We start from the raw sequence: 9,988 nt of genomic DNA, 5'->3' as shown, positions 1-9,988 counted from the left end.
TTTTAACATAATATTTGTAATTTTTCATTATATAGAATTGCTATCGAGGAGTGAATAGAGCATACCATGACATTATGTATAAAATTTCAGCAGGCTCTTATTCCGATCCATAAGTGATCAATAAATCTTATCAATAAAAATGAACTTTGTTTAAATTTAATTCACTAACTTTGTACAAGAATTTTTTCCTATAAGCCCACGAATATAGTTCTGGTTGTACCCTTCAGGGCATCAGCTCGTCACAGTGGAGAAACTGTACGCTCTATTGCACAGTGGAAATGAAACCCAGGTAAACGAGCGGCTCTATAATGGGCCATATTCAACTGAATCCCATTCGACCGAATAGGCCATATTCAACTGAATCCCATTCGACCGAATGGGCCATATTCAACTGAATCCCATTCGACCGAATGGGCCATATTCAACTGAATCCCATTCGACCGAATGGGCCATATTCAACTGAATCCCATTCGACCGAATGGGCCATATTCAACTGAATCCCATTCGACCGAATGGGCCATATTCAACTGAATTCCATACGACGAACTGTTATACCGAATCCCAATTCAACAGAAACTACCAGGAATTAAAATGTTTTACAAATTTTATTCTATGCATGTTCACAATTAGAGCTCGGCGTTTGGATAAGAATTAATCACTTTATTTATTTTTATCCAAAACACACAATTATCCACAAATTATCCGAAAAAATCTATTGTTTTTACACGTTAAATTGCTTTTTAGTCTGGATAATATCAAGAATGTATTTATTTATACTCAGGGAGAATGAATATGTCGAGATTATTTTGAGCGTTTCTCCAATGCCACCCGTTGGGGCCCCTGTATGCTCCTCCGCTTTAATAATTTCAAATAATACTGCAATGTCATTGGTTCTTAAAAATTACGTTTTTCGACGCGATTAACGCTGCTGTGAAGACGCAAAAAATAAGACCCACTCCTTCCCCCCCCCCCCTTAGCGTGACGGGGTCAGGGCCTCAACGTGTCCGTCGATAGTCTCAACATATTCATTCTCCCTGAGTATAAATAAATACATTCTTGATAATATCCACGAATAAACAGTTAATCGTAATTTTTATGGTTAATTGAAATTTTAGTGGTTAATTTATCCGTTTCGCCGAGCTCTATTCAGAATAAAAATTTACTTTTACTTTACCTATTTCTTCAGTAATATTTGGAATTCGAATACCGAAATTGCAATTCTTATATGTATCTTAATTGTTCGACAACAAAATAGACCTAAGTAAATAAATAGTTCTAAAATTTTAAATATAGTGAATGGTTAACTATTTCATTGTAAATTTTATAAAAATAATTTAATTTTAAAAATTTTGAATTTATTATTAGAACCTTTATCAAAAACAAATGCATCAGATTGCCTTGACATAACCTAACCTATATCTACAACTAAACCGAACCCGAACCTAAATTTATCAAGCGAACGTTAGCTAAACCAAACCTAAATTTACCAAGCTAACGAACCGAAACTATCTTAATCTAAACGTGAACTCACCATCCTAACCGAACTTAACCTAAACTTATCCTAAACAAAAATAACATTAACATACACAACCTACGTAACCAAAATGTATACTAACATACAACAAAACCTATCCTAAACTAGCCCTTACCTAAATAAACCTATCCGAACGTAGCCTAAATTTAACTTAACACATACCTAGCCTAAATATGCCTAACCTAACGTATCCTCAACTTAAGCTATTATACGGTTTAACGAAAACTAACTTAACGTTTCCTCACCTAATATTTCGAAAGGTAGAAGGTTTGCAAATGTTCTTAGAACGCTATAGACATCATAATTACTCAATTTATAAACAACGCGATGAAATCAAATAATATCGAGGAGTATTAAACAAATCAGTCTAGTAATAATATTTCGGTTGCGTCAAAGCTATTACTCAAAACCATTTTCACATAATAAGCAAGATTTATTTTTCGACCCAATTATCGAGAAAACGAAAGTGCGAGTCCGGCAGTGGTTGTGAAGTAGGTCGAATATTAGTACACCTTGAATTGTTAATTTGAATCTCGATCACGCGCGCTTTTGATTCTGGTCAAAGATAAGGCGGTTCACGAGAGACACACCGTGAAAAGCCCTCCAGGCTGCAGCCAGTTGTAACCGCTTCTCTCTGTGTGTCGCTTTAAACGCACTAACTCGTTCTCTAATTTCAAATTTATTCGAAGTATTTGTAAGTTTTTCTTCGACTATAACACCCAAGTTTTGATAACGATTTAGTCAAACCGAGATACACAGGGAGAGTTATTCGATATTTTGGGAATGTCCAAAATTATAAAATAACTTACCAAAGGAACTAATTAGGATAACAGAAAAAAACCATATCGAGAGATATTCTGGAAAATAACATTTAAAATTCTTCCAATAGATATAAATTAAATTCCAGAATAATCTTTATTTTGTGTATATTTTTCACATTAGCAGACTAATATAAATGGCGGTAAATCAGCAGAACTTATAAATCAGCGAAGACTTGGCCCTCTGTATTGCGTTTTTCAAAAATAATTATTTATATTAATATCTTATTTATTTCATTGATCATACTAATTACAAGATCACGAAGCCACAGTAGGCTTATATGTGATCAGACACGGATGATATGCTTGGAAGAACACATTGAAAATATACAACAAAAAACTAGGTTATATAATACAGATAAACGGTGATCACAGTAAATTTTAAATTTTAAGCTAAATGAGGGAGAGAACATTGACTATCACATTGGGAAAGTGAATCTTGAATCCACAATGAGAGCGCCTTTCGGAATGAGATTTTAGAAGGAGATTTCAAAATCTCTAGTCACGTTTACTAAAATATATTAGAAAAAAATTGTCTCGGCGTTAGTAACAATTAAATTATAAAATATTTTAATTCAAACATTAAATGTTTCATGGTTCAATTTTCACCAAATAACTGCGAATATGATTTGAAAAATTTCTAGCGACGTTAGTTGTTCGAGGTCAAGTTAATCTGCAAATGATAAAGAAAGAGCGTTCAAACATAATCAGAAACCGAAATGCATGAATGAATGTTTTTCAATACTTTTTTGAGCAACCGAAAGTTTCTTCGTGGTAATTACGTGTTTTCCAAATGAAATGTGGTTTTAAAATACCAAAAAACCCGCAAAGCGTACGATGGATATGGACAGTGGTAGCCCTAGGACGCACAAAGACAGCAAGAAAGAAATGGTTGTTTGAGTTTCAAGCTGCGCTACATAGTGTAATGATTTATCATTGGGTTTGAACGATAAATGTGAATAAGAAGCGTTCGAAATAAAGGCACTGTAGTTAGCATGGGTTGGCAAAGCATTGTGGGAATGAATTAATATTCGATTCTGTCATACCACATGTTTAAATTCTTCTTTACCAATAAGAGAGTAAGAATTGGTTTTGATTTTCCTTTTTGATGGGCTTTGGGAACATTTTGATTACTAATTTTGAATTTGGGGGTGCTATAAGTCGTCAAACATCCGATCGACTCGATTGTGCGAACCAAGGGGCTGATCATTCCGCGTAATCGGTGTACAGAGCCGTACCTTTGACTGTACTAATGGGATTACGCCTAATCTTTGAAGTCCCTGCCTTTGGCAGTGCTAAGCTAAGCGTAATCCGGTGTAATCGGTGCGAACGGCTGAAATATTAAGAAAATAAAAAATAATATTCTAGCTATATTTGTAAAACAAAATTACACTCAACCAACGAAAGGAAAACTCAATTTTGTTTTATTGCTATAAAACCGAATCGGTCATTTTCAATTTACGCGCAAGTAACAGGGGTTGATGTTATAGTTTTCCCAATGCGAGAGCGCATGGTTTCAAATTTCCCTTTGATTTGGGAAACGTTGACCCAAATCTGCTCCCCATGAAGCAAACATTCTTCTCAAATCTTGTACTTTATCATATGGAAAAATCTTATCAAGTACCACTACTCTATTTGATTAATTTTACACTCAACTGACAATTTGTTTTTATGGTATAATATAAATAGATGTCGCCACTTTATAATAATAAAGATCAGTGTCAGATGTAAATTTTCCCAACTCAATAGAATTTCCATGCAGCCGTGACGTCATTTCAGGATTTTCTAGGATGGGGCAGAACTTGAGTGTCTGGGAAAACAGTTTTTTTAAAGGGAACAATGGTGTTAAATTTCATTTTGTTGGATTTTTTCGTAGAAATAGTTATTGCGTAATTGCTAGTTGTTTTCAGGATAATAGAAAGGACAAAACAGGGCGTTTTTAATGTAATTAGATGCAAATTTATTACCTTTTTTAACTCATAAAAATTCAGAGGGTGGCCGGAATACCTCCACTTGCCCCTCCCAAATGACGCCATACCGCCTCGAAAATGTATTCACACGAATCCAGAGGCGAGCCGAGCTCGGGGGGAGAGGCACTTGCACCCCCCGAAACGTATGGTTGTATGTACAGTTGATTGGTTTTTCTTCTGCAATTGTGTGCCTCCCCAACAATAATTGTGACTACGCGACCGCACGACCTATTTGGAATCGAGTGTCTAATCCAAGGGCTCTCGATATAATTAAACGATTTTATAGACGTCGTTCAAGGACATCCTAATTTCATATATCTCCCAAATGGAATTAAAATATCCCGGGATAGTAACTTACTACCAAAACCAGCTTAAGAATAATAATAATTCGGACACGGTATAAAATAACGGGTGCTGCGTTGGCCACCTGATTCTTTGCAGCAGCTTACTGCTTCCCCGTAAGACTTGGGTGTATTGTAAGTTGAGGGAATAAAACGACCAATTTTTCTTTTCCTCACTGTCCATTTTCAAGCTTACAATACATCAGCGTTTTGCAGCTTCTCCAAAGGGGCAACGTAGCTCACGTTTTGGTGTTTTATAAAATTATTTTGAAAAATTCACAGTCAATAATCATTTTTATACTCGCCTAGCATTCCAACCGAGTTAAAACCTTTCATTCATATTTATGCAATAGTTGTGGAGTGTATATAGTAATACTTCATAAAAACCCAATGAATGGGTTAATTCCAGTATTGCCAATGGTTTTAATAGCTAGGATTTTAGAAATCTTAAGTTCTGATGAATATTATGGTGCACGCGTTTTCACTACTAAAAAGTTGTAATTCTAACATAAGGCTCAAACCATTAATGAAATGAACGGTTATCAGATTCCATTTGAAGGAAAAAAAATTGGTGTATCTTCCGATATTTGGGAAAAGTAAACCAAAAATGAAGGATGTAATTTAAAAAACGCGCGCTTATTTAGTACTTCCCCCTTTAAAAATATTGCAACAGTGAAGAAGAATTTACCAAAACCAATGCGCTGATAGCTTTAAAAATACGCCACTTTAAAGCAACCCCGTACTAAAAATTTATATGAAACTTCTAATGAATGCTATAGATGTCTATAGAAAATTTAAGGAGCTATATATCCTTTAGAGTACTCTAAAGCTATTTCCAAAGAAACACCTTTACTAAAGAAACATCCATCTAAAGGGATTCTATAATTTCACTTACAAAGCATATCTCAAGAATCTTACAGAGTTCTTTAGATACTACTGCCTTAAGAGTATTCTATCAGGATCGAAAGAAAAATCTTCGTTCTTCTCAGTTGCTCTTTAGAGATTTCTATAAATGAAGTGAGGTTAATTTTGAAGGGTATGCATCTTTTAACTTTTTTTCAACGTCAGTGTCGTAACAACTTAATTTTAAACTCCCATTTTGTGCATGACATTTCTGAGCAACTATACATTTTTCAAGCGTAATTAAGGCAACAATGTTGACACTTCACATAAAATCTAAAACTATTTAATTACGATTTTGTTACAAAGTTATAGGCTTCCTTCACGTGAATAGAAGTTCACTTTTCATATGAAAATAATTGTGTCACAAGGGGCATCAGCATTTTAGAGATGCCAAAAAATGTTTGGAACCACTGATTTACATGCAGTGTTTGACGATACTTTCAAAAAAAACCTTGTTACCTTCTATTTTCAGCTGTATTATATTAGAACGTAATATTTAATAAAACGCTTAAAGGTTTTTTATAAACAATTTTTAAGAAACATTTCAAAGCATTCTAAACTAATTTGAATGAAAATCTAAAAAAAATTAAAAAGAATTCTATAACAATTCAGACAAAAAATGTGTTAAGATCTTGAGCACATTTTGAGGTTCAATAGCCATTTCCATATTTTAACGATTTATGTAAAGATTACACATACATATTTGCGTTATTGCAAGCCATTCCTTCACGAAATACTCAGCAAAGCTGAAAGTTAATTCGTTCTCCTGCATTTCTCGATACACTTTTAAAGCAACTCTTCAAATTTATCAATGTTAGACTTTTCCTTGACCACCCAAAGACTTTTAAAGAATGTGGATGCAGTGTTTTGGTTTTTAACTTTACTCAAGTCCTTCTGCCAATCTCAATGAATGTGACAGTGACAAAGTAGTTTTGGGATCCCGAAACACATCAACCCAGCTACTATAATACTGCGGAGCTTTATCACTCATGATCACATTTGGTTTAATATCTGCCATTCCCTTTTTAATTAGTTAAAAAACAGGCTTAAGGCTAGTTCCCACTTGGCGAATTTTCGAGACGAATAAAATTTTCGCGCAACGAAAAAAGACGCGGTCTCACTTAAGCGCGAAAATTTAAAAACGCTGAAAACCACTCGTGCGGGTTTTTAGTAATGTTTTAGGCCTAACATAAAACATAAGTTCAAAATGTACCAAATGGATGTTCCTGTTGATAATTTCAATAAAATTAATTTAATTGTACTTAATGTCTTATTGGTTTATGCAATATACAATACGTATATGTCCCCAAAAGATAGACGGTTTTGGGTAAGGAAATATTTTAAATTACCTTTACTTCAGTATCTTGGTCAAGTTGGCTGAGCTGTTTTTCTAAAGACCTAGGCTTAATAAGTGACGGACGGGAGCGGAAGAGATCGAGGGACGCGTTTTCTGATTGGCTGAAGCTTTTTATCGCCAAGGTGTGGACGTCAAAAAATAGAACATTCGCTAGATGCCGCGGAGACGCGATTTTAGCGGCGAATTCGAAAAAAATCGCGAATTTATTTCGCGAGCGTCAATTTTCAACTTGAAAATTGGTTTTTTCGCTAAGTGGGAACTAGGCTTTAGTGCTGTAGATAAATCTATGTTACAGATGAGCCACGCAACTGGGAATCCATTTCGCACTTTCGCCTCGCAGCAAGAAGAGCCAGGATCGATCTCAGCTTGTGGCACTGGGTGATTACTCGGAAGCACTCCTTCCGCGTTGAGTTTGAAAGTTCTCTCCCCGCTGGGTTAAGGGGTTTTACCCCGAGCTCTTCAGTTTTCTCTTTCCTTAAAAACTTGTAGAGGTTAACGATAAAAGTAAGTGTAGGGAGCTGTTGGCTCGCGTGGCATGAAGGGCTTACCACCACCCTCCTACGCGTTGTAACCCGGCTACCTGTTAAAAGGCATTAAAAGTCGCTTGATGACTTGCGCCTAAGGTGGTGGCTTTGGTATTAGCCTAGCTGATTATTTATTATTTAATTCATCTATGACTAGAACGGTTATTAAGTTGAAATCATAGCTATTGGTACTGCACGCGCTCACTATGATTACGACGCTAATACCTATTTGTCCAAATGGCTTAATTTGAAGTTCAAGAAATATGGTAGGTAATTCTTGAAATTGCTTTTAACCAAAAGTTACACACGGAAGATAAAGAACTTGCAATTCTGTGAAATATAGTTATAAACTTAGGGTGTTGCTAATAAAACATGTGTTGTTGGAGATGAGTTCAGAAATTAAGTTTCCTTATTTTATGGCAATGATTTACGTTTTTTTCATGATGCGCGTCTTTAATCATTAATAGCAGTGGCGCAACTAGGTGAATGCATTTAAAGTGTTGTGAGCCCAGCTGTCCACTTTGACGGGTGACCTGACAGTGTAAAAACAATTTTTTCAAGCTACACCCTTGAGAATTAGTATGTTTTCCTATTACTTAAATAAAGCCACAGGCCTTTCTATAAATTTCTAGCGAGCGATTTTGAGCTGTGAATGGACGCGGGTTTCTTCTCAAAGAAAGAATACATTCTTATCTAAGTTAAATTTCAAAACTTCAAATCTTGTTGTTTGGATAAATTCGTAAATATTATGGCCAAACCTTATTCAGTTATCGGTTAAATGTCTAAGCAACCTATTTTATACAGTGAACTTGGGATATATCATTGATAGTGTATATATTACATTAAGGCTTTATTTAGAAATATACTATCTTGACGCACACTGCCTTAACTAATTTCTAGACACATAAATTAGAACAGGGGGAATTAGAAAACAACAGCTAAACAAATACTGAACTTTTGGCAATTTTCTAGTGAAAGTGCTAATCAAGTAGCTCTAAAGCGGAGAAATTAACCACCAAAAATTCGATTAACTGTTTATTTATGGATAATATTCGCGACAATTATTTATTAAATTATTATATTATATATTATATATATATTTAATATGCAACAAATAAGTTTTTTTCGGATGTGGATATAAAAGAAGTGAACAGAAAATTTCCTATCCCAAAGCCTAGTCATAGGTAGCGCTAAATAATCATTGTGATATTTTGACTGTTTTAGCAAAGAATTTATAAAATGGTCTGTTTGGTTACACTTTAAGGGTGAAAGAGAAATTCAAACATACACTATGTTTGTCCTCGTCAAGATAAATAGGCTAAAAATTGCAATACATATTCGCGAAAGGAGCGTTTGGAGTGTTTTATTCTTAATTTTTCAAGATATATTAGTCATATTTGAGCTATGAACCATATTTTTCGAAAATGTTGGCTCGAGTGAATAAGCCTTTAAAACCAAACGTTTTTCAAGCACGCATTTTATTATTCCATGTTTACCATTCGCAAGAAAATATTTATAATATTAATTATCGTTAGACTAAAGGAAGGTAGAGCTGTTGTGGATATCTACAAACATACATCTCGATACTAATTATACATCTGTAAAGTATCAATCTTAAAAATCTTAAGACATTTTCGCAATAAGTGAAATCGTTTCGCCTCCCTGGGCGATTCGGTGCTTAACCAATACCGCTTTCTGCAGCTCGAAACTGACCGTAAGCTGCTCGGTAGCCTTGGGTATTAGCCTAGCTGATTATAATTATTAAAAAAATATTATAGGGTGAGTGAGGGTAAGAATGGACATGGCGAAGTTTGGACACTTTTGAAAAATATTTAATTGAAAATTTATTCTTTGATGCCAAAGCGCAAAATTGGTCTCATTTTGAAGCCTTAAACATACCCTAAAACATGCAATATATTACTAAATATTTACACCGCGACAGATTATACAGCAAGTCTTGAAATAAAACAACTAAAATTATCGAAAAAAATGTCTTGAAATTTCATTGGAAATTTCGTTTTGTGGCTTAGGAAATAAGATATAGCATGCAAACATGAAATGGTGAGATAAAAATAAATTGTTTAAGTATTATTTTAAGCAATTTGGCGTTTTTCTAGTACACGAAATTTATAATTTAATGAAGGTTTTGCCTTTTTTATAAGCATTTAAATTAACTAGTGCAAAGTCTAAGATTGGACAGCCTACTTTGTGATCAATCACATGTCGATTGTATTCAATTTTAAACGAGGTAGGATTTAGTTTAAAGTCTTTCCTTGAAAGGAAACTTTAAAAACAAGTTTTTATATTCAAATTTCCCGGGAAAGCAGACGGCTGACTGTGTACGGCTGTGAGGTTGGAGCTCTACGAAACACGTAGCTATGAGGCTGCCTCGCTTACATTGCTAGTGAAGGAGAGTCGAGGGGTCCGACAGTCAACACTCTTTCAAATTTCGTACACGCCAGTGATTTGAAAAAATTCCAAATTTCAAATTACGTATTAAATTTTAGAAAATCTTTTCAAATTTCTCAAATGTTTTGGAAA

Source organism: Leiobunum rupestre, chromosome 7 (genome assembly GCF_980474605.1).
Source record: "Leiobunum rupestre chromosome 7, qqLeiRupe1.1.hap1, whole genome shotgun sequence".
Classification (NCBI taxonomy): Eukaryota; Metazoa; Arthropoda; class Arachnida; order Opiliones; family Sclerosomatidae; genus Leiobunum; species Leiobunum rupestre.
This window is presented reverse-complemented; position numbering follows the sequence as displayed.